At 33.9% G+C, this 26,619-nt stretch overlaps 1 long non-coding RNA gene across 1 annotated transcript in view; it reads right to left on the bottom strand.

The window, feature by feature from the left end:
- LOC113263662 (uncharacterized) overlaps nt 1-26,619 on the bottom strand; it is a 53,585-nt gene that overhangs the window by 16,673 nt on the left and 10,293 nt on the right. Inside the window, exon 3 of the long non-coding RNA XR_006410688.3 lies at nt 177-271. This is a non-coding gene — a long non-coding RNA (uncharacterized LOC113263662). The remainder of the gene's footprint in view (nt 1-176; nt 272-26,619) is intronic.

The raw sequence follows: 26,619 nt of genomic DNA, 5'->3' as shown, positions 1-26,619 counted from the left end.
AAGGAGGTCCTGGGATCAAGCCCCATGTTGGGCTAGGCTCCCTGCTCAGCCATCAGGGAGCCTGCTTATCCTTCTCCCTCTGCCCCTCTGCTTCTGCTCTCTCTCTCTCACTCATGCTCACTCTCTCTCAAATAAATAAATAAAATCTTTAAAAAAAAAAAGAATAATGAAGTTACCTCAAAAGTCTCACCATACAAAAGTCTTTAAAAGTATCTGTTGGAGTAGGTTTCATAGTCTTTGACACAGCAGTATCCACATTGAGAAGCTTTTCCTAAAGAAATAATTAGATATATATGCAATGATTTTCATAGAAGTTAATTTGAACAAAGGTATTGCTAGCAACCTAAGTCTTAAGAGAGGAAGTTCTAAATCAATCATGATTCACTATGAATCATGAAACACTATGAAAGCATTTTAAATGATGCTGTAGAATAATATGGATGAAAGGATACATTTTTAATGGCTTATTGCTAAATGGTATAATTTGTACACCTGAGATTAAACTATGTTTTGGAATACACATAAATAACATTGATCTGATATTACTTATATTTTAAAATTTACATACAAATTATACACACACTAATAATGAAAAATATATACCTAAACTGAACAGTTGTGTCTGTGTGATTACTTGTGTCTTTTATTTTCTTGTTTTTTTTCTTTTCTGTGTATTTCCAATTTTCCATTTGACTATGCTTTATTTTTATAATGCTAATATCAATTGAATGATCTTCTAAAGGACTTTTTTATGGATGCTGATAAGACTAGGAAAAGTATTTAGTGAGTACATTGATTTGAATTGAAAATTTAGATTGTAAAGGATCCTAGAATCATAATCAAGAATTATGGCCAATGCTGAAATGAATACTGGAATGAATGCCTGAGAATCCATAAGGCCAACTTTAAGTATTCTGGTAAGCTGCACTCTAAGAGTGACCCACAGAGTCTTCAAGCAGTTTAGGACCCTAGTACACTAAATCAAGCGGGTACTTCTTTAACAAGTTCATTATGAGGTAATCTCAATGATTGCTAATACCTTAAAATCTGTAGAGAATGTGGCTCTCCCTTCACATCCTGAAAAACTGAGAGAAAAAGCTAGCATAAAGAGGTCAGCAAATGGGTATGAGAATCCAAGCAGCAGATGGCTCTGGTGGTCTTCAGCAGGTGCTCATTTACATATTTTGGCCATAACCACCCTCGCCTTTCCCCCAGCATGGTAATATGCTCTGGCTTGAATGCACATTTAGACCAAAAGCTGTGCGATAGAGTGAAAAATGTACTGAATATAGAGTCTTAGGTTTGATTTATGATCCTGGCTCTTATGCTAAGTACATGCACAGTCTTAAACATGTCCGTTGAACTTTGTGAATGCCCCTTATCTCAACCAGATTTGCTGATCATATTATTCATGCACAGATTAAAAGGAACTAGTGGAAAATGGGCTTAAAAGACTTGGATTCACCATAAGTCATTGCTATTTAAAAGCTGCAAATTTGGGAAGAAATAGAATGGTATAGTGGACAAAAACTCACAAACTGCATGTCAGGTATTTTGGTTGTCTCCCTCTCAATAATTACAGCATGACCTTCAATACATATAATTTCATCCATCCTCTATATCCATGTATGAAATGTGGATAGAAGAAAGGGAAACAAGACAATAGGAGTTAAGCTATATTGTCTTTCAGATCTTATTAAAGTATAAAATAATTATGCTTTATTAAAGTTTAAAATAATTACATTCTATGAAGTGAGAAATCTGGTAACCTTTTTTCTTGAGAAAAGTATGTTTATTCTGAAATTTTAAATGACTGTCATACATTAATGGGAATACATAAAATAACATTATTGCAATAAAGTGTTTGTATAATAATATCACAAAATCAAAATGATATATAAGTAGATATAATATTGAATAATATTTTGCCAACACATTTTATCTATGAATAGAAAATAACTGATATATCCCCTAGATGTATGTTACCTTCCTCTTTTAATACAAGCAAAATATAAGGGTTCCTTCCTACATGTAATATTTTTCTATATTATTAGTATCATAAATTTTCATCATTATGATCCTTACAGATAGCAGAAATATTGCCTAGTTTAGTCTGTAGGTACCAATGAAAGTTTTGAAATAGTAAATTAAATATTAAAATTCAAGGAAACAATTTGGACTAGTTTAAAACATGTTTTGTGGAAAATGATGAGTTGGTTTTCTTTAAATATTCATTGTTATTTACCTAATATCTTCCAAGTATGGTTATTTCATAATCTGTGTATTATAAAATCAAATTAGTTATGAAAAAATTCTCCTTGACAAAGTAATAAAATCATCTGGACATAGTAAAATGATATAGTAAAATATGATAATATCACATTAAATAAACTAAACTAAAAAAATTAAATGCAAGTTTTTTTCGGAGTTCATTTATTGAACAAGGTTTAATCGAGTAATGTGTAGGCAGCATTGCTAAATTAAGGTCTTCAAATAGCATTAGGTGAATATTTGAGAGGAAAATCAGTAATCTCAGTTTCTTCGTATTTTTATTTGGCCTTTATGATATGCTAATCTTCCTATTTGTAATGGCATCTTCCTATTCCCTGAGAACTTTCGGTTATTTGGAACTTTAGAAAATTGTAAACATAGAGAAATTTTATAACTAAAGACCACCTTAAATGAATAGCATTAGAGATCACAAAGAATCCCACCAACCAAATTATTTTCATTCTAGGATGCAGAAAAATAAGCAGGTTTAAAATACAATACAGGTGAATCATTGTGAGTACAAATTATGTCATCTTCTAAAAGAATAATAACTTTCATATTGAATTTTCATAGATTTTAGAGAAAGGATAACAGTGAATCACACTCAAAGGTGACAAAACTTTTTGCCATAGACTTTTTTACTTACTGAGAGAAATGCATTTCCATCCCTGAAAGAGAACAGTGATGAGGTTCTGAAATCTGAACAAGTTATCAAGTTTTCAGGCAAGCATAATACAATATAAGAAAATACTTACAGAAAAAGAAATGCTCAAAAATCTTGTGAACAATCCATTTATTTTACAATAGTTGCTTCAAATCCAATGAAAATCAAGAGCTTCCCTGTTACTGAGACTTAAATATTTTCTGAATAATTTACTGTCTAGACTTTTCAGAAACCTACTCTCCAGATAACAATTGAATTGTTTTTTTAAGTTTTAAAACTGACATTGAGAAAGATAGGCCAAGTCTATCAGAAATGATAGTATTTTTCAATAGTCATATAAAAGTCAACTGTATTCTAGGATTGTTAAAAGTTTTCACAGAGCTAGAACAAACAGTCCTAAAATTTGTATGGAACCACAAAAGACCCCAAATAGCTAAAGCAATCCTGAAAAAGAAATCAAAGCTGGAAGCATCACAATTCCAACTTCATGTTATATTACAAAGCTGTAGTCATTGATACAGTAAAGTACTGACACAAAAAGAGACACATAGATTAATGAAACAGTATAGAAAACCCAGCAGTGGGTTTTCTACCACAACTATATGGTCTACTAATCTTCAGCAAAGCAGGGAAAAAAATATCCAATGGAAAAGATAGTCTCTTCAACAAATAGCATTGGGAAAATGAGACAGACACATGCAGAAGAAACTGAACCACTTTTTTATACCATGTAAGAAATAAAATCAAAATGGATGGAAGACCTAAATGTGAGACAGGAAACCACCAAAATCCTCAAGGAGAACATAGGCAACAACCTCTCTGACATCAGCCTTAGCAACTTTTTACTAAACACCTCTCCTGAGGCAAGGGAAACAAAAGCATTGAACTATTAGGACCTCATCAAAATTAAAAGCTTCTGCACAGCAAAGAAAATTATCAACAAACCTCAAAGGCAACCTATGGAATGGGAGAAGATATTTGCAAATGACATATCTGATAAAGGGCTAGTATCCAAAATCTATAAAGAACTTAACAAACTCAACACTCAAAAAACAAATAATCCAGTTAAGAAATGGGTAGAAGCCATGCATAGACATTTTTCCAAAGAAGACATACAAATGGCCAACAGGCACATGAAAAAATGCTCAACATCTTTTATCATCAGGGAAGTACCAATCAAAACTATGAGATATCACCTCACACCTGTCAGAATGGCTAAATTAACAACACAGGAAAGAACAGATGTTGGCAAAGATGTGGAAAAAGGGGAACCCTCTTACACTGTTGGTGGGAATGCAAACTGGTGCAGCCACTCTGGAAAACAGTATGGAGGTTCCTCAAAAAGTTAAAAATAGAACTATCTTATGACCCAGCAATTGTACTATTAGGTTTTACCCAAAGGACACAAAAATACTGATTCAAAGGGGCACATGCACCCTGATGTTTAAAGTAGCATTATCAACAATAACTAAATTATGGAAAGATCCCAAATGTCCATCGACTGATGAATGGATAAAGAAGATGTGGGGTGTGTGTAGATATATATATATAATGGAATATTACTCAGCCATCAAAAACAATGAAATCTTGCCATTTGCTACGATGTGAATAGAGCTAGAGTATATTATGCTAAGTGAAATAAGTCAGTCAGAGAAAGACAAATACCATATTATTTCACTCATGTGGAATTTAAGAAACAAAACAGATGAACACAGGGAAAGGAAGAAAAACTAGAGATGGAGGCAAACCGTAAGAGACTCTTAACTATAGAAAACAAACTGAGGGATGGTGGAGGGGAGGTGGGTGAGGAATGGCTAAATGGGTGGTGGGTATTAAGGAGTGCACTTGTGATAAGCACTGGATGATATATTTAAGTGATGAATCATTAAATTCTGTTCTTGAAACCAATATTACACTCTTTGTTAACTAACTAGAGTTTAAATAAAAACTTGAAACACAACAAACAAACAAAGTCAAGTGTATTACTTTATGTATAAATGGACTCAATATGCTTATGCATAAGTATAGTGAAAGAAAGAGTTTGATTATCACAGAGATATAAAGTGTTTGCCATTAGTTCTCTTAAAAGGCTAGGGTGGAATTGATGCATAATTCCATCAAAGGTTGCGAAGCATTTCCATTGGTCACAAGCATTTTCATTCAGTTAAGAGGACTAAGAAGCCATTTTTTACCATCTTTAGCTTGTTGACATTTCATGTTTTCTTATTTATTTTTTTCTTCCTGGTTTTAAAATTACTCCTGTTAAAAAAAAATTAAATTAAAAAATACTTAAAATTAATCTTGGCAGCCAGTTTTGAAACTTCTTTCTCTCATGCAAAAACTTGCAACACAATTATTTAAAATAATAGTTAATAATGAAACCATGTATGGCATCACGCAATTGAAAAATAATTTTACACTGAATATTTTATTTTTGGGTATCTTTTAAAGTCCTTATTGATATATCATACACTATTCTGTTTCTTAAAGATAGGTTGAGATGCATGTGGAATTTAAATGAAGTTGCTTTCATGATAGTAAGGATTAAGTTGTGTTCAGATTAAGTGGTGCATCTTCCACTTTTCATGCATATTCAAAAAGTAGAATTGAACTGCTGAATAAGTTTATCAACACAAAAATTAATATTAAAAAATATATATATAAGCCCCCAAATTGGGCAGGGGTATTTAATGAAAGTACACATTTTTGTAATCATTTTCAAGAATGAAAAAGAGAATCAGAGAAAGAGAGAGACAGACAGAAAGCACATAAGCACCCAGTGCAACCATTTTTTTTCCTTTAGAAATAGCTTAGATGTCATTTTTGTCCCAAGAAATAGAAATGTAATATGGAACATTTTACTTTGACAGAACTGACATCTTAAAAACAAAGGCAAAATGGGACAAGAATTTTAACAAGAGTGAATGAGAATGTTTTTCATTTTTTTTTCTTAAGATTTTATTTATTTACTTGAGAGAGAGAGCACGAGCAAGAGGAGAGGCAGAAAGAGAGCGAGAAGCAGACTCTCTGCTGAGCAGGGAGCCTGCACGGAGGCTCGATCCTAGGACACTAGGATCATGACCTGGGACAAAGATAGACGGTTAACGAACTGAGCCACCCAGGCAGCCCGAGAACTCTTTTTAATTTGGAGCTGTGCAGTGAATCAGGGTGCAAGAACTTATAACTGGAGGAGAGAATAGAGAGGGTGTTTTCTCAATAAATACCTTCCTAAGAGCTTTTAGAAATAATGCTCTCCTCTAGAGATCCTATCTTGTACCTCAGCATTATCTTCTTAATGACAAATGACAAATACCACAAAGGACAATTAGGAGCTGGACAAGAGAATATAGACAGACATGAAGTAAAATTGTCTCAAGTATATGACAAATCTGTAAAAATAAATAAATAAATAAATAAATAAATAAATAAATAAATAAATATAAAAACCCACCAGAAATAGATGTCTAAACTTCAAACTTTATCTTTGTTGCTCAATCCATTAGACCATGTTATCTCTCAGGATGTGTTGAATTGAGCAATTCTTATTCACAACTCTAGAAATAAATGGGTATACACTGATTCTGTTTTAAGCCTGAATGGGTGTGAACAGACAGGTAGTTTGATGAAGGTAGTCCTATGATGACTCTTTGTAAGAAAATGTTTGACAAGCTTTCAAAACTCTTTTGGAGAAAGAAATAGTGGATAGAGTTGCTCTAAGGAATACATGTCAATTCAGTTATCTTATTTTTACATCATATTTTGATGCTAGATGAGTAATCTCTGTGGATCTCATGCTAAAAATCGGGTTAATGTAAAGTGAGTCAGATTGATTTTGAAGCATTTAGCTAATGTTAACATTCATGCCAAAATTTTATCACAGGATAAGCTCAGTTTTACCAAGATTTAAAACAAATATTGATAATCTACAAATACAAGCTTATGGCTTGATCAAATAATTCAGCACAAACACTGGTTCAAAGGCTTATGTCTCAAATGTCAAAAGTTAGCATCTGAAGAGACAAGCTGTCAGGGAATAGGGAAAGAAGGGTAATTCTCTGAAAACAGACTAAAACCTGCAATCTGTCATCTGGGTAATGAGATCAAGAAAGAGTTGTATTGTTGACGTGTTGAGTGGAAGGTGATTTAAAAAAAAAAAAACCTCTATCACTCACTAAAATACTTTTATAACTTGCTATTTCTGAAGGAATATCATGCAATTACTTTAACTTTGGCATTCTAGAGCCTCTGAGATCTCAATGTCACATGACTGTCCTCATTCCCTACATTCCAGACACACTAGACCTCTTACCTGATCTCTACATTTACTGTCTACAAGCCTTCACTGCTAGTCTCTTTGTCTGAATTTCTCTCTCTCTGCCTCTGACTGGTGAAACCTTCCCTAACTTTTAAAGCTCTGTTCAAATACTCAAATCCCGTATCTTCCAAGAAAATGGCTCTGATTTTCTGGTGGGAATTATGCTCTCTTGTGTACATACAGATTTTGATTTGACTCTATAATTGATTCATCACATTCTGCCATAAATTATGGTTAATTTTATACATCTGTCTCTTTCCTATATATAGTCTTAGAGCGCAGGAACTATATTAGTCACTTTGTATCCCATTTATGTTTGAAAGGTTTTATGGAATTTTATTACAGTAGACTCTTGAAGAAGATGGGTTTGTACTGCATGGGTCCACTTATAGTTAGATTTTTTAAATATGAATACAGTACTACTGTAAATGTATTTTCTCAATAACATTTCTTTTCTCTAGCTTATTTTACTGTAAGAATATAGTATGTAATACATACACCAATAAGAATTATGTGTTAATCGATTATGTAGGTTATTAACAAGGTTTCCAGTCAACAGTAGGCTATTAGTAGTTTTGGAGGAATCAAGTTATATGGATTTTTGACTGCATGGGGGAGCGTCAGTGCCACTAATACCCATGTTGTTCAAGGGTCAACTGTAAGTGAATTAACTGGCAGATTAGGAGATCACAGATAACGTTTCATTTAAATATCCTGTATAAAACAAAAACAAAACCCAAAACCTCAAAAGGTCTTTGCAGACCTTGATTTCCCATTTTATATAAAGAGGGAGAAACATCCTCTGGGGTCTTCCGCCACGAGTCTGCCATTTGAGCACCCAAGTATTATTCTAGAGCAATGATGTATCTTTGAAAAATTCTCATACTTAAACCTTATTTATCTCCTGGTGCTTGATTATAGCTTGATATACTCATTTCTAATATCACCACACATTCCTTCTCATTTGGGATAACAACAGTCTCTGGGCAAAACATCACATTGACTGTACTCTGAAGGCTGAAAATTAAAATTGGAGGCATGAGCTGTTGACAATAATTAGTATACACTTTTATATCTATGTGGAGTTTCAGATGCTAGACCAAAATGAGGAATATTTCTTTACCGTGAAATAACTGCAGGGTGTACCACAATAATATTCTGAAGTTTCCTCTGTAGTGAAAAGGAAATGTGTCTTTGTGTTTACTGATTTAAAAGAAAAATATTATGTTGGAGTTACAGTCCAACATAAATTCAGACCTCACCAGAGCTCTCAGCAGTTAACATCTTCTAACTAAGCCTTGTAATGTTAATATTTTATGAAGAGACTGGCTTAAATGATCAATATAAGAACTACCTCCACCAGAAAATTGTGTCTTCGCCCTGCTCCAGCAATCCCATGGTACTCAGCTATTTGTTTTTAGATTGCAAGACCTCTATAGGCATCCTGGCAAGAAAGAGTTTCTTAAGACTGAAACTTGTCTTTGTGAGGCAACAACAAAGGAAGTTGAAGTTTGGGGAAACAAACAGCATCAACTTCAGAATTATTTCTTTTCTTTCTCATTCCTCTGGCTCCATGTCTCTGTTCTTGAGTTACCTTGCCCTTGTTCCTTCAATTGATAAAGACTTCTGATCCATCAGTGTTGGAACCAACCCATCTCCTACCTGCTGCTTCAGTTTCTTCACATCTCCCTGATGTTGATGAATACATGAACCTTAGACCTCCTGCTCTGCTTTGTCTCTTTTATCTACTTACCTGGCCACTGGATGCTTCCCTTGCTGGGACATAGCATGTCTGTCTGTGTTTGGCTTCCCTAATTACAATGTTCCTCAAGGGGCTTTTCTACCCACGGCCTGAACAGGTAATCACAAATAATAGTTTTGACCTTCTCAACTTTTTTCAAATACCAATTGGCCACCAGCTTATTAAAAACATTGAATTTAAATTTTCACTCTGAGGAAAGGAGGAGAAGAATGGTGTATTAGTTTTCCGGGGCTACATAACAAATTACCACAAACTGAAGGATCTCAAAAAACAAAGTTATTCTCCTATAGTTCTGAAGGCTAGAAGTCCAAAATCAAGGTATCGGCAAGGTTAGTTCCTACTGGGGACTGTGAGGGAGACACTGCTCCATGCTTCTCTCTTAGCTTTTGGTGATTTCTGACAATCCTCAGTGACTCTGGTTTGTAGAGGTACCCACTCCAAGATATCTGCTTTATCTTTACATGGTGCTCTCTCTGTGTATCTTTGTCTCTATGTCTCCTCTCTTATAAGGACACTATATATGTTGGATTAAGAGCCCACCCTACTCTAGTATGACCACATCTTAACTAATTACATCTGCAACAACTCTCTACCCACATAAAGTCACATTCTGAGATAGCAGAAATTAGAATTTCAACATATCTTTTTGGAGAATGCAATTAAATCCATAACAAATGGTATAAGCTGACTGGTCACATTTGTTAGCAAAAATTTGGGACTGTTCAAAATTATTAGAATTTCTGATTTTGGATAAATATACCCCTGCTTCTATAGGCATGGTTTCCTTGCCTCAGATATGGTTTTCTTTAAGAAGAAAACTCCTCAAAGTCTTTGTCTGATTCGTATTAGTGGGACTTAGGGGTTTTGTTGTTGTTTATTTTGTTTGCCATAACTGCAAATGGTTTCACATTTGTACTATAAACAGGCATATATTCATTCAATAAATATTTACATCTCTGTTCATTATAAGATACTGTTTTGGGAGCAAGAGGGATTTATAAAAATATATAAGGGCAACTCATTACATCAGGGATGTTTTAATTTAGAAAAAGACTATCTAAATTCTAAGGTACTAACTGTACTAAACTTCTTTAAGAAAAAAAGAACAAGCAAAGCATTATAGATTCAAATAGAGATGATAATGACATCAGCTGAAGAATGAGGGAAAGCTTCCCACTAGCACAGTTTTAAGTTTAGGTGTTAAAGGACAAGTTAGGAGAAAAGCAATGTATACTGGGTTAGGCGGAAGTGTGTATATCTTGCTCCCCCCCCCAATTCTGAACTTCTTTGAGTCCATCATCTCACAGTATGAAAATAGATTGATAATAGGCAACATTCAAGGCAGAATAAAATCAGATTGTGAATAATGAAAGGATGGCAAGAAGAGTACATCTCAGTGTGGTTGGATTAGAGCTAAGGGAACTAACCGGAAATGAGACTGGAAAGGTGGGCCACGTATGACCCAAGGTAGTTACCAACAGCAACAGCTCAACCTTCTGCTCTCAGGACCAATCTCGATCAGAAATAAGAGATACATAAACGTTTCCCAGCCAAAACCTTGAATTAAGTTTCAGATCACCATTACTGCAAGTTCTGCCTGCTTCCTAAGCCCAGTCATGTCATTTGTGTCTGAGTTTGTAAAAATCTGAAAGAGCACTCTGGGGAATGGGTGGTACCTATGTATTGCTAGTGAAAATTTAAATTGTAGCATGTTTGCAGAACAATCTTACAACATCTATTAGAAATGAAAATATATAAATTCTCTACCCATGAATTCATCTCTTGAGAATCTAGTCTAAAAACATTAAAGAACGAGTAGATAAAAATCTAGATAGAAGGATATATGGTAGCATTGTTAATGGTGAAGAAAAATTTTTAAAAAACAACAACATGAATAACCACCACTAACAGAGAAATGAGGGGCGCCTGAGTGGCTCACTTGGTTAAACGTTCATATCTTGATTTCAGCTCAGGTCATGATCCCAGAGTTGTGAGATCAATCCCTGGTTTGGGCCCTGTGCTGGGTGTAGAGTCTGCTTGTCATTCTCCCTCTGTCCCCCACCCTCTGAAAACAAACAAACAAACAAACAAACAAACAAACAAAAACAGAGGAATGATTGAATGAAACTAAACTATTATTATTATTATTATTATTGACTTAATTTTGCATGTATTAAGCTGTTATTTAATCCATTTGAGTTGATCTGATTTCACAATTCTGTTTGTAAAGGATTACTCTATTACTTTAATCAATAGTGTTCTTTTCTCACTTTTCCTTTAGAAAAGTTGTTGAGTGCATATATTCCATTATTACTTTTGAGTATCTTGATTAAAGTCATGAAGATAATTCTTTTTCTGCTTTAAAAATCCATGTATTACAGAAGAAACATGTATTTATTATAGAAAATCTAAAAAACAATATAAGCAAAATGAGGAAAAATCTTACTCATTGATAAATATGATATACCTTTCAGTATATATTGTCCCAGAATTTTTTCCTCTGAAAAATATTTTTCACTAAAATGATATCATACAGAATGAGATGTTGGGTGATAAATTAGTTTCTTATTGTTGTTTTAACAAATTATCACAAACTCAGAGGCTTAAAACAAATTTAAAACAAATTTACAATTTCATGGTTCTGAAGTCAGAAATCTCAAATGGGTTTCACTAAGCTGAAATCAAGTTGTCTGCTCCTTCTAGAGGCCCTGAGGAAGAATCATTTCCTCACCTTTTCCAGTGTCTAGAGACTGTCTTAGGTTTCCTGCGCTCTTGTCTCCTTTCTCTATTTTCAAAGCCAGCAAACTAGCGTCTTGGAATCTCTGACTCTGACCTCTGTTTTTTGGCTTTTTAAAACCATTATCTCCTCCCCTGAATCTGATATCCCTACTTCCCACTGTGTTTACACAGGGCCCACCAAATAATCTCTACTCATTGCAAGATCCTTAACTTACTCATAACTGCAAAGTCCCCTCTGCCACGTAGGGTAACATATTCACAGGATTCTGGGATTATAACATGGATATCTCTGGGGGGGAATTCTAGCACAGCTGGGTTCTCCAGAAGCAGATGCTGAGACAGAGTTTTGGATGGAAGATGTTTTTCAGGATTTAATGTGAAAGGGAAGGGAAGAACAGGCTTGGGTGGAAGAAGAAATCAAATTTTGTCGGGTCTGAAAAACTTCAGCCAACCCAAGGAGGAATTCTAGAGCAATTCTTACCTTTCAGAGTGGTTTATGTCAGGTCCAGATTGTTGAACCCTACCCCAACCTGCATCAGTTGCTTGGTGTGGGCTGCCCCAGGAAGAGAGTGAGGTCAGGCAAAGCAGCTCTCTGGAGCTGAGACTGACCCAGAAGGAACTGAAAGCCAGAGGCTGTCTGCTAACCACACCCCTGTGGCTGAGCAAGAAATCTATCCTTGAAGGGGGGATCTGCGGGGCATGTCCCCATGTCCCCTACATAATGTATTTAAGACATCACTGGGGTGCCTGGGTGGCTTGGTTGTTAAGCATCTGCCTTCGGCTCGGGTCATGATTCTGGAGTCTTGAGATCAGCGGTAAACCTGCTGCTCCCTCTTCCAGTCACCCTGCTTGTATTTCCTCTCTTGCTGTCTCTGTCAAATAAATAAATTAAAATCTTAAAAAAAAAAAAGATATTATCTATGGATTACTCTTTTATAACTTAGTTTCTTCGTTTAATGTATTTTGAACATTTCCCAAAGACCTGCATATTCTTAATGTCTAATACGATATCTACCACAGATATTTCATAGTTGAACATTTGGGTTATGTTCATTGTTTTCACTCTTATGAATAATTATGCTATGAACTATGAACATTAGAAATAGTTAATAATATTCACCTTAGACTTCCTCTTTCCTATGGTCTCAAACTACTAATCACACTTTTTTTTCCATCTCCCCTAACGATGAGAGCATATTGGAATGGGACATGGTAAATCATTCAAAGCCAAAACTCCGCAATTTATCTTTCAGAAGTTTTATTTTAGGATAGGATGCTGTACTTTTTGTGGCATTAAGATCTAAAGTATTCCTTATGAATGTACTTTTACTCTAATATATACTAAGATAAAGGAAATCTTGTCAAAATTTGTAAAAGTTAAACATTAATTCTAAAAATACAAATCTATAGCAAATCTGAAGTTCCTCCTTTATGGTCAACCTGCCTCTCTATCTTAGGTGCCCTGGTGTTTCTCATCTCCCATTGATGCTGTCCTGCCAATCCCATTGTCCTGGAGTTTACCTTTATTCCCAGGAAGACACAAAAGACTGCTCTCCCAGTCCTTGAAACTTAAGCCTCGACCAGAGATAATACCTTGAAACCATGCAGACTAGAAAGATTTACACATTCCCCTTACGTTAAGCCAATCCTGAGTACATGTTTGTGTCTACCAAGGGGAGCCAAGAATTCTCCACACAGAGAAAAAGTGGTTGGGAGATTAACAAACCTCATTCCTCTCAGGACCAAAAGTTAGTCATCTTAGGAGTTATGTCTGCTTATGTTGGCAAATGTCTTTGTCCAGATGCACTGAGAGAATTAGGGCACATTTGGGAACAAATCTGTACCAAATAGGGAAAAATTTGATAATGTTTTCAAATACGAATCTCTTTTCACATAGACAGATACATAAATAATTCTGCCAGCACTTGGAAGTAAAATTGCATTCACAAAAATAACTTTTTGCACCCTTAAAAACATCCTACTCATAATTGCTCAGTATAGAATGTTTATTTTGTGCCTGTTTCTTTCGCGTCTAAAAGAAGACCAACTTTCAAAATTTAATTGGCTACTAAACTGTCATGTCACAGATAATACAGCCACATGTAGTTTTTAAGCATCTTATAAAGAAATACTCAGGGCAAATATTTATAATGTTAAATGCTTAGTGAACATGTATTAAAAATAATTTTAGGTTTATATTTTTTAAAATGTCATGTGCCCATACTGTCCTCCCTTCACTTGGAAAATTAAAATGAAATATCCCTGAAGACATATACAAAGTTATATAACAAAAAGTCCTTGTTTATGGAATATTTCATTAGCAAGGCAAGTGCAATTTTTTTTGTTAGAATTTATTAGCAAACTGGTATTTGCTATGTACGTGCACAGAATTTTTTATCTTCCAAGATAAGGGATATTACACCTGAATATAGAGCAGTCACCATGACAAATTATTGATGAAAACAAACAATAAGCTATTGTTCACTTTCAAGGAAAAGCATTGGGTGGAAATGAAATTAACTGAAGTAAATATGATCTGACAGTTGGATGATAGTGCTGAACTAATTAGTGTAACACTAAATGAAAAGAAGGCATATTTGGGTGCCAAACCAAGATATCTCATTTTAAACAGGCTCTTCTGCTTTCTTTTAAAGTATGTAAAGGAAATGACAATCTCCAAATGAATTTCTCACCTACTTTATAAGTTAAGGCACTAACAGTGAAAATGGTGAAAAAGAATCACAAGCATCAGTGAGATCATGGATCATTTAGCATTTCTATTTAAGTTGCTGTGTTTTTTTCTGATTGTAAGGCCATTTTTAATAACTGTTAAGACAGTAATACCTTGAAACATAACAATTGTGTAATTATTGTTATAACCTGCTACAGTCTTCCATCAAAGCAACTGTTACCAATGGAATTTGCTCAATGTAGGGCCAAGGTAGACCCAAGCAGGGTAGAGATGAAAGATGATCATTCTCTTAGGATCTTGGTTCTAAAGTAGACATTTAGGGCAGGAGGAACATAAGCCCTCATATACTGTGTACTCTAACTCCCCATTTTTTAGTTGTTGGAACAGATCATAAGTGTCTTGGGGGACAGAGGGCTGGTTAGCAAGGAAGCACGGACCTACAGTGATAGAGTATTTCTAGTGGTAAACACTGGTTTGGCTCATCGATCCTACAGTTCATTATATAGCCAGGAGTTGGTCCCCAAGTTTGTAACAGTATCAGTTGGTACCAAAAGGTTGGCGGGTTTCTAAGAACCCTGGACTTCCATCTCAGTCTGACTCACTCTCATCCTTACATCTAATGAGGTAGAATTTTAGTTCTTTTATCTCTGTTAATTGCAAAATATCTGGACCTTCTCTTCTTGTTCTTTTCTTTTTTCTATGTCACTCCACTCCCTTGAGATCTATTCTTGATTTTATTTGGCTCTTCCTGCTCCTACATGTATTGCCCTGAAAGTTACAGAAGATAACGGCTTTCTGGCTTGGTATTCATCTCTTGTTCTCTGACTCCCTTTACCTCTGGCTATGCCAGGGAAAGAATAGGAATCAGAATCATGGAAAGTTTGCAAGCAAGAAAATGGTGTTAAATAACAGTATGGCAAGGCAATAAAGAGAGAGAAAAGATGTGAGGTCAAAAGAGTGAACGATTAAAGACAAATTAGAATGCGATAGATGTAACGTTAGGATTTTCTCTTTAAGACAGTTACCAAGAAAAATGCAAGGATGTCGGTGACCACTTATGTGAAATTCCAACTTCATGTTGTTGAAAGGAGCCAGACAGCTTAAACGGGCCTGTCCCTTGGAATGTCCTTATTTACCCCCATCCCATCTGCCTGAACAACTATTTGTTCCCCAGCTTCCTCCAGTGGTCTCTCTCATATCACCTGCTTATTTCTTTAATAATGTTTGCTGCCATCTGAAATTAATGTATTTTTATTTGTGAATATGTTTATTGTCTCTCCTTCCTAATAGAGTGTATGCTATGTGATGTTAGGAGTCTCTCTTTCTTGTTTACAACTATAGTCAGAACTCATTAAGGAGGACACGTGTTGTGATGAGCATGGGTATTGTATGTAAGTGATAAATCAGTAAATTCGGGGTGCCAGGGTGGCTCAGTCCGTTAAGCATCTGCCTTCATCTCAGGTCATGATCTCAGGATCCTGGGATCAAGTCCCATGTTGGGCTCCCTGCTCAGTAGGGAGTCTGCTTCTCCCTCTCACTCTTCCTCTGTGTTCTCCCTCTCTCAAATAAATAAAACTTTTTTTAAAAAAATCACTAAATTCTACTCCTGAAACCTATACTACACTATATGTTAACTAACTTGAATTTAAATAAAATCTTGTAAGAAAAACAAACAATGATAGCCAGCACTAAGCACAGTGCCTGGCACAAACCTGATGCTTAATAATCTTGATAAATGAAGGCATGAACAAATGGATGAATGAATGAATTCAAGATACAGTTCAAGCATCACATCCTTTGTGAATTTTTTGCTACACACCTTAGTAATTTCTTTCTTGTTATAATGATGGCACCTCCTATATATAGTTGTATTCTACTTTAATAAACTCATTTGTTTATTTTTGGTATCTAATAAAATATGAGTCCTTTAAAGATTGGGTCATGTATTATTCCTACTGGAACTCCCAACCACTTAGTATATAGTTTTGTGAGTGGATGAACACTTTTGAGAAAATATTATTAGGTTTCCATACCCATACTAACCACATGAGAAAATTTAAATTTCGTAAGTTATCAGATGTGGAAAATATAGGTTTTTTTATAATTCACATAGTAGAGAGATTTATATTACTTGCTTATGGAATTGTATCATAATCTATACATTTTCTCCTTGTCTATAAATTCTGGTCAATTTTATCCACTTCCTTGACAAAAAAAAAAAAGATATTCAATATAGGCAAATGCAAGGCTAAGAAACATTTCTGATGTATTCTTTTTAAGAACTGGTTACTAGCCTTATACTTCCTTCACCGTCTTCAACTTATTAGATGCTGTGATACTTGAAAATAATTGTAAGTTTCTCTAGCATACTTAATAAAAATTCCAGGAATATCAGAGACTTCTTGACAACAGACATTAAAGGAAAAGTCATTTTCCACTGCTTTGCAAACTTTTCACTTAATAAGATGCCCTACATTCAATCAAATTAGAAAGAGATAGGCTACAAAAATGTGGACCTTTTTTAACAATAGAAATAGAGGACTCAGATTAAGGAAAACTGTTAATATTTTTCTCCATTATGGATATTAACTTTTGGTCTTTTTGCCTGAACATTTATTTAGATGAATTTTCAATAAAAGGCATAGGATGTATGTGATTTGGCTTTCTTAAGTGATATTATTGAGCAACCAAGTATCCCAAGCGCGAGGAGAGTTTCCTGGGATACAGGACTTCCAGTGTTAAAATCAGGCAAACAAGGATGGTTGTTCACCCTAGAATGATATAACACTTTTTTTTTTAACTTAAATAATATACTTCAGTTTCTAGAATTTTACAAGAATGCATCTCTAAGGTATAGTTAAAGAGAGAAAGGTAACTCACTTTTGTTTGATAGGTTGACACTTTTATGTTTCATTTTTATCCCAAGATGATGATGATTATTTATTTATAATAGATGTAAGGGTACATGGCACTTACAAACACATATAAGACAAAGCTCCTGTGAGGTTTCCCATCTAACTCGATACACAACACGCCATGTAAGAGCAAAAGGGGAGACAGAAAAAGGTTGGAAAAAAATCAATACTGGAAGGCTTAGTGAAAGAAATGTGTTCTAAGCTTTCAAGGAGAGATGTCAAGGAATAAAAGGAAGTTTGTTCAAGTAGGACTAATCTAGTTTTAAACCTTTTGAGAATTATACATGCATAAGTAATACGAAAATGGATTCTTCTTTTTTTTTCTTATTACACGTAGTGAAGTTTTTTTAAAGTTATCATTTTATAATAACCCTCTTTAACCTTACTACTGTTTTCTGCCTTAAACTGTTTTCCCTGGGAGTTGTACAGCTACACCAGCTTCTTATGGTTAATATTTGTCAGGTATAGAATTTTTATTTCTCTTACTTTCAAATTTACCATGTTACTATGTTTAAGATATGCCTTTTAAAATAGCATATAGCTGGGGTGCCTGGGTGGCTCAGCTGGTTAAGTGTCCGACTCTTGGTTTCAGCTCAGGTCATGATTGCAGGGTTGTGAGATGGAGCCCCCATATCGGGCTCCCTGCTGAACATGGAGCTTGCTTAAGATTCTCTCTTCCTCTCCATTTGCCCCTCCCCCCCTAAAAAATAGCATATAGCTGGAAATTTGGAATCCAGTCACCAAATTTTCACCATTTAATTGTCAAGGTTATTACATTTTCCTTTTTCTTGTTTCTTAGTATTTAATTTCTGCTAACTTACTTTGTATTTTGATGTTCTTTTTTTCTTTCTTTACCATCTCCAGTTGCACTGATCAATGTCTTTATTCTATTTTTTCCCCTTTAAAATATTGGAAGTTATACATTATTTTTCTGTTATTTTAGTGGTTCTCCTTAAATTTCTAATATGTGTAGCCTAACTTGACAAAGTCTAACATGTATCAATATCTTCATACTCCTCACCCATGATATAACTTCTAACTCCTCCCCTGTAATTTATGCCCAATATTTTCATTGTCTTATTTTTAAACCACACATGATTAGTCATTATTTTTACAGTAAGTTTCATTTAGGTTTGCCTCATATTTATCAATATCCATTCTTACCATTCATTTATGAATCCTGCTCCTACATTCTGTGTAAAATTTTCTTCTTCCAACAGTAAATTACTGAGTGGTACATTAAGTGATGGAAGGTCTCTAGTGACTAAAAACAAAAAGCCAGCAAACGAAAAGTCCTCTATCTGAAAATACCTCCACCGTCCACCCACAACTCTTGAAGAATTATTTAGTGGGGTATAGAACACTACACTGGTAGCTTTTTCCTCCAAGCATTGTGAGAGTATTATTTATTCTTTATTTTCTAAGCTTTCTTATAGTTCTTGAGATATCTGATGCAGTCCAAACACTATTTCCGTGTAGTTAATCTCTTCTTCTTTCTCACCTTTTCTTTCTTGGTAATATTCTTTCTTCTGATATTCTTAATTTTTTTTTGCCTGTGGTGTCCAACAGTTTCAACTAGATATTACTGGTATAACTTTATTTGTATTTATCCTGGTTAGAAATCATTTTGCTTCTGGACTGTAAGGAATCTTGTTTTTCCTCAACCTAGAAAAACTTTTAACCATTATCCCTTCAAACATTGCCCCTCTTTATTCTACTTCTTTAGCTTATATTAATATATATGTTGGATTTTCTATTCTGTCTTCTACATGTCTTAGTCTCTTTTTCATTTGATTAATCTTTTATCTCTCTGGGATACATCCTGAGAAATTTTACTAGCCAATCAATTCAACATTTTCTCTTCAGCTTTATTTCATCTACTGTTTGACCTGCTCATTGTTCATTTTTGTTTCAAGAATCTTTAACATTTTTTAATTTTTAGAAGTTTTAAACAATGATTTTTCAAATCAGTCTGCACTTTTTCCTAGTGCCTAATTCTTTTCTTATGGTTTCCATTCATATATGGCTTTAACTATATTAAATAAACTTATTTTATTTTCTGTCTTAAACTGTTTTATTATTCTTCTATATATTTCAAATATATTTCTTCTATTTGCTGGGTCTCAGGTTGATCATTTCCTTGTGATTTCTAAAATATCCGACTGTGATCTTATCTTGCAAATCGACTATCTGCTCCATAGGCATTTTGTGCAGCATAGATTATAAAAATATCTCTTCAAAGTAAATTACATTTATTCTTGCCAAGTGTGTCAGGAGAAACGCTCACCCAGGAATCATTTTTTAAGCATCTTTATTGAGATATAGTTCACATATCATAAAATTCATGAGTTTAAAGCACACAGTTCAATGGTGTTAGTATATTCACAGAATTCTGCAACCATCATCACAATCTAAGTTTAGAAAAAGTTATCACCCCAAAAAGAAAGCCGTACCCATTAGAAGTTGTTCATCTCTTCCCCTTCGCTAAGCAACTGCTAATATTCTGTCTGTCCCTAAGGATTTGCCTATTCTGGAATTTTTTTTATGTAAATAGAATCATGTAATATGTGGTGTTTTGATTTCTTTCATTGAGCATAATACTTTCAAAGTCCATCTATGTTATATCATGTATCAATACTTTATTCCTTTTTATTGACAAATAATATCCCATAGTACAGATATACTGCATGCTGCTTATTCTTTCATTAGTTACATCTGGGTGGTTTTCACTTTTTTATTATTATGAATAATGCTTTTATGAATATTCATGTATAAGTTTTAGCATGGACGTATGTTTTCATTTCTCTTTGAGTATATACCCAGGAGTGGAATTACTACACCATAAGGTAACTCTATGTTTAGCATGTTAAGGAATTGCCAAACTGTTTTCTGTCATGTTTACAGCATTGTATGTGCCCACTAGCAGGGTTTGAGGGTTCTGATTTCTCCACATCCTCATCAACATTTGTTATGATCTTTTGTTTTTATTATAGACGATCTAGTGAGTATGAAGTGGTATCTTATTATAATTTTGATTTGCATTTCCCTAATGGCTAATGATGTTGAGCATCTTTTTATGTGCCTATTAGAATTTTGTATATCTTTTCTGGAGACATGTCTATTCAGATTATTCTTCCCATTTTTGTTAATGTGTTGTCTTTTTATTATTGAGTTATAAGTATTTGTATATTCTGGATACTATCCCTTATCAGATAAATGATTTGCAAATGTTTTTTCCCATTCAATGGGTTGTCCTTTCAATTTCTTGATGGTATTACTTTCAGCAAAAGCAATTTAATTTTGATGTAGTCCAATTCACCTTTTTTTTTCCTTTTGTCCATGTTGCTTTTGGTGTCAAATCTAATAAACCATTGCTTAATCCAAGTTCATGAAGATTTATGTCTTTACTCTGATGTTTTCATCTAGGAATTTTATAGTTTTAACTCTTACTTTTAAGTCTATGATCCACTTTGGGTTTATTTTTGTGTATGGTTTAAGGAAAGGGTCCAATTTCATTCTTTTGCCTGTGGATACTTTTTTTTTTTTTAAAGCACAATTTGTTGAAAGAAAATCTTTGCTCTTGATTTGTCTTGGCACCTATGGTGGTGAATTTTGCATGTCCACTTGGCTGGACCACAGTAACCAGATATTTGGTTAAATATTTTGAATTTTTCTGTGAAGGAGTTTTTTAAATGAGATTAACATTTAAACTGGGAGACTTTGAGTAAATCAGATTACTCTCCATAATGTGGGTTAACCTCACCCACTCATTTGAAGGCCTTAATAGAACCAAGATGTCCCCCTAGCAAGAAGGGGACTCTCGCAGACTGCCTTTGGACTCAAAGAGCAACTTTTCCCTGGGTCTCCAGTCTGCAAGCCTACCTTAAAGATTTTGGACTTGCCAAGCCTCCACAACTGTGCAGGCGAATTCCTTAAAATCTACCTATCCATCTGTGTATCTATTTATCTACACACACACACACACACACACACACACCTCTATCTTATTGGGCCTGTTTCTCTGGAGAACCGTGACAACCCTGACTAATACAGCACCATTGTCAAAAATCAATTGGCTTCAATTGTAAGGGTTTATTTCTGGACTTTCAATTTTCTTCCTTCTATTCCATTTATCTATAGGTCTATCCTTATAATCTGAACTACCAATTTTAATACTTATGTCTCTATTTCAGAATTACACATACAGGATTCATGTATATAAGCAGTAGTTAAGGATCAGAGTTCAAACTCATGCATGGCAAACACTTGGTTTTGAACTTTTGTTTCTACCCAGAAAACTGAACATACACATGATAACTTGATTCATATTAGGTCACTGGAAACATTTTGTTATTCCTTTATCACCAAAGGTAAAAAAAATCAGAGGACCCCAGATTTGTGCAAGTCCCTTCATTCCAATTTCCTGTCTTAATTGCCCCCCAAAATCTCACGTTTTGTCTCTGCATGGCCATTAAACTCAAGACTTTGGGCATTGTAACTCATCTCTGAATTTCATAATCACCTCCTAGAAGTACAGCAACTTGTGTTGTTAATTAATCCTTATTTTTAACACTTCAAGGTTTGCATTCATTCATTGCAAACAGACATATAAATATATGTTTATATATTTACATCTATATCACTTTGAGTTATAATTTATTATGTGTTTTAAGTATTTATGGGAGCAGAGATATTTTAGTCAAAATCTTTGCTGGAAGCAGAATTCAACTATATTATTTCTGTTTGACAACTTCAAAGGTCCACATTAAAAATTCAAATACAGTAGAAAAAGTTCAAATATGGATTATATTCTCCTTTGGAAACAAAAAATAAGTACTCAATTCTATTAACATGAATACTCTAAAATTATTTATATATTGAATACACAAAGCTATTATCAGGATTAAATGCGATAATCTAGATCTACTTGAGATTCTCTCTCCCTCTCTCCATCTGCCCCTCCCCCTGCTCATGGTCTCTCTCTCTCTAAAATAAATAAATAAAATGTTTAAAAATAAATAAAGTTTCCCTTGAGTTGTTTGATGTCAAATAATAATAGTGCCATAAAATAAATATAAAGGGCTTTTTATTAAATATATATGATCTAACAGTCTCTCAATTATTATTGATAAATAAAAACTGTATTCTCCCCAAAATGCTAGGAAGAAAAGCCTCACTATATTTATCTCGGAACTTTTTCTGTTAAGATGAAGGGAAAAGATGTGACTGTCTGCATTACTTGTATTTAATAGGTAAAAATTCACAGTATAAAGTGAAATTTCTGGCCCATCCCAATTGAGATTTTGAAAATGATGACTTCATTTCTGAGACATTAAAAATTAGTCCTAAAATAATTCTTAAATATTTTGAACAAATTAGAACTGCAAGAATAATGTCAAGTACAAATATAATGTATAAGTTTTTGTCACTTGTTATATTTACATTTTCTATAGAGATTCTCATTGGTGCTATAGTTCACCCAGCAGTTTTCCTGATATATGTGTTCATAGAGAGATTCTGAAGATCAGTATAAGATAATGGCTAACCGTAAGAATTACGAGTAAATATAACTCTGTTTTCAGATGATTTATTTTTACCTTTATTTTTATTTTTCAGATGATTTACTTTAAGTTTCACATGGGCTCTGTATATGAAAAACAGATCGTGAGGGTGTACTCTTCTCACTATAGATTTTGCTGTGTTTTCACAATCTAAGATTCCAGTTACCAAATAATAAAACAGCTAGCCTCTCTGGCTGCAGAGATAGCCTTCATGCTATAAATCAATGCACTAGCTTCTTGTAAACTGCTATGAAGCCAAACAGCCTGGAACAATTTAGCACCAAGAGAGGTGTGAATTTCCTCTATTTATCTTAATAAAGTGTTAACTTGAGAGTATTTCAGAGCTTGCAGTTATAGTCCAAGATAAAAATGCTCAGATCCAGTTATGGAAACTTAATTAAATAACTTCATTTCTTAGCGTCTTTCTTAGGTTCTGCTACTTTACTACTATATCAAAAAGGGTTCTTAGAACTAATGAAAATAATGGGTAAAATAAATTTCTGAGCATAAACACAGAAAGCATTTTACAATACTGCCAAAGATTTTATCAATAATAAAAATAACACTGAATTCATCTATCATGTGATAAAACTGTAATGTTACTACAAAGTAATACATTGGCATAGAACAGGAATAGAGCTTGGGTTTAAAATAATGAGTCTGGAGTGAGATTTTCTGGTTTAAGATCTTGGCTCCACTACTTACTTACTATATAAGGCTTTTTTGGGTAAATTATATAACCACTCTGTACCTCAGTTTAGTCATCTGTAAATGGAATGATAATGGTACTATCTCACAGAGCTGTGATAAAGGTTAACTGGTTTTGTATTTCTATTTAGAACAGTGCCTGGCATATATAAACATTATAGATGAGTTCAAGACATACTCAAGCTAATAATGTATTATTATATCGTGTGTTGAATGACATACATTTTCAATTCTGTAGTTTCTATTATCTCTATGGATATGGATTGTTCTGGAGAAGAACTAATGCTAGTCAATTTCTCACCTAGAGGAAAAATAAAAGATAAACTTATCAAATCTGTTACTAACCCAGGCCTGAAATCATAGCTAACACTTTGGAGAACACGTTGACCTTCAAAAAGACCTGCTAGAAAAAATGAGCTGATTATAGTCAGATAAAACTAAATTTAAAAAAATATAGTTCTATGTTTAGATTTTTTAAATGAAATGCCAAGTCTAGAATAGAGGGATTCAGTTTACCAAGAAAAAGAACTTGACAGCACTATTTGTCACCACATATAGTTAATTCTAAATTTACCTGGTAATTGACGTGACCATCTGTTTTAGTTAATTGGCTTTATCCAAAGGAAAGACAAACTTCTCATATCTTTATGATAGGAGGCAGTTTTGCAACTTGGAGAAAGGCAACCACTTAAGTGAAGCTACAGAAATGGGGAGAGCTCTCTTGATAATTATATTTCAAAGAGATGGCTCACAGGTCCTTGAAAGAGATATACTTGGGTCATAAAGCTGGTAAGAGGTCTATTTTTCTTCTAAAAAGATTTACATACATTTCAAAGAGACAAGAAAGAACTACAAGTTTTCTAAAGTTCTCTAAGAAAATGGGTGAGGCAGAGTCTCTTATTTTCAACACAGAGAATTAAGTCTCTTATTTTTAATTTATATTTGCCCTTGCAGAAGAGAGAAATTGGAAATGCAGAGAAAAAGCAAAGAGAGAGTTTCCATCATATATCCTCAGATTTAAGATGCAGAAAATACAAGAGGCTAAAGGAGAGAAAATGATATTTGTTTTTTAACTACTTATAAAAAAAATGGGTGATATCAAGGCAGATGGTTTTCATTAAAAAAGGAAATATATATCATAGTGTAATTTAAAATTATTTGGAATATTTACCGTTTACATCTAATGTAAGTTCAGCTCAATAAAATTATGCTTACAAATGTGGGGGGGGGGGAGAAAACTTTCTTCTTTTGTGTCCAGGCGCCATTATTTATTTTCCCAGAAAGATAACTGACAAGCTAAAAAGAATTGCATTGGAAAGACTTGTACAACACTACCAGAAACCCACTTTTGGGACTGTGCTCTGAGAAAAGAAGAATGCATAAGAATGAATAAGAAGAGAATAAGTAGGAGAAACATTTCTTTTAGCTTCCTCTGTTGGAGGTTCACAAGGCATATTTCCATATTAAATCTTCTATGAAGCATTTAAGTTCTTTTAAATTTGGTAGAAATGACATAGGCTACCCAAACAAGAGCAAACAGCCTATATTTTCAGAGCTGGGTATACCAAGGGAGTCAGCCACTATCACCTGTCTGTTGACTTTATAGATAAACCAAAATTTAGAATGGTACAAAATATTTGAGTCATACTTCCTCTACTTGAAGATTTCCTAGAATTGTTTTACTTTGTTCTCACATTGAAAAATGCTGTAGAGAAGGTTAAAACCAATCTTAAAGTGAGGTTTTGTTTTTCTTATTTTACTTAGTTTTGGTGGCTTATGTGCCATAGAAATCTTTCTTTAATTTTAAGTCCAGGAAATTTATGTCAAAATGCCACAGTATTAATAAGTCTGAGTCCATTTTAATTAGAATATGATGTCCACCTTCAATTTGTTGAGTCAAGTGTTTTCTTAATTTCAGGATTTTTTTTTTTCTTGATTTATATTTTTAAGTCTACTTTCTATTCTAATTGTTCTTTTCTTTTTTATGTGGACCCTGGGTATGTGTATAATAGATCTATTTTTGGCAAGTTTTCACATATCTTTTTTCCTAATTATTTAAATGCTTTTTCTTCTATTACATAATTCAATATACTGAAATTTGTCCCTCATTTACATAGATTTGTTTTCAGTGTGTGGATGTTTCAACTGTTGCATCACTCATATGGTTCTATCTTTGTTTCCACTTATTTTGTTGTGTTATTATTTCTCCTCTGAGTTCCTGTATTTCTGTCTTGACATACTCACACATGGAGAACTTTTTTCTTTAATCAAGCTACTTGATTCCATAGAAAAATGCTTCACCAAAGTTTTTATCTACTCCATGTTAAAATATTTTGTTTGCTTTGTTTTTAGCTTTTCATTTATTTTTTATGACTTTTTGCCTTGTATGTTCTTTCTATAATGCTGCATACCTGTGCACGTGAGAAGTTCTTTCTGGCAGTTATTTACAGAATTTGATGTGAGAAGAGACCAGATGAGTACTTTGGGCTAACATGAAGAAGAGTGTGGTAAACTGCTTTGTTGCAAAAATGGAATATATGTAGGTGTTTTCTCCTTCAACTCTAATTCCCTTGACACTCCATGCAGACAAAGGATTAGGAAGACTTTCTCAGTCCACACACTTGAGCTTGATGTCTAACACAGAAGTTAATTTTCCACTGGATGGCACCAACCACTTTGGAAACGTGCTGCTCTGACAGATTTGCTCATGATCTGAAGTGGTCAGTGATCTCTTAATCTTCTCTCTCAAAATGGTCCCCTGTTCAATACACGTGGTATACTTTATTAAAATATTTTAAAGTTTCGGATTATTGTCTAATATAGAATTTCATCTTCCATTTGTCATTTTCTTTGTTAGAATTGGACAGATATTTTGTTTCTTCTCCAGGTTAAAAGTGAAATGCCTTAATCATGTATTTTTAAAGAGTAGATCTTTTACTGTCTCTTCCATTTTGTCTATAAGTGCTCACTAATTCAGTTTCAATCGCTCTAG

The sequence above is a fragment of the Ursus arctos genome, unplaced genomic scaffold (genome assembly GCF_023065955.2).
Source record: "Ursus arctos isolate Adak ecotype North America unplaced genomic scaffold, UrsArc2.0 scaffold_3, whole genome shotgun sequence".
Classification (NCBI taxonomy): Eukaryota; Metazoa; Chordata; class Mammalia; order Carnivora; family Ursidae; genus Ursus; species Ursus arctos.
Note: the sequence above shows the minus strand (reverse complement) of the source record. Positions and strands in the feature narration are given on the sequence as shown.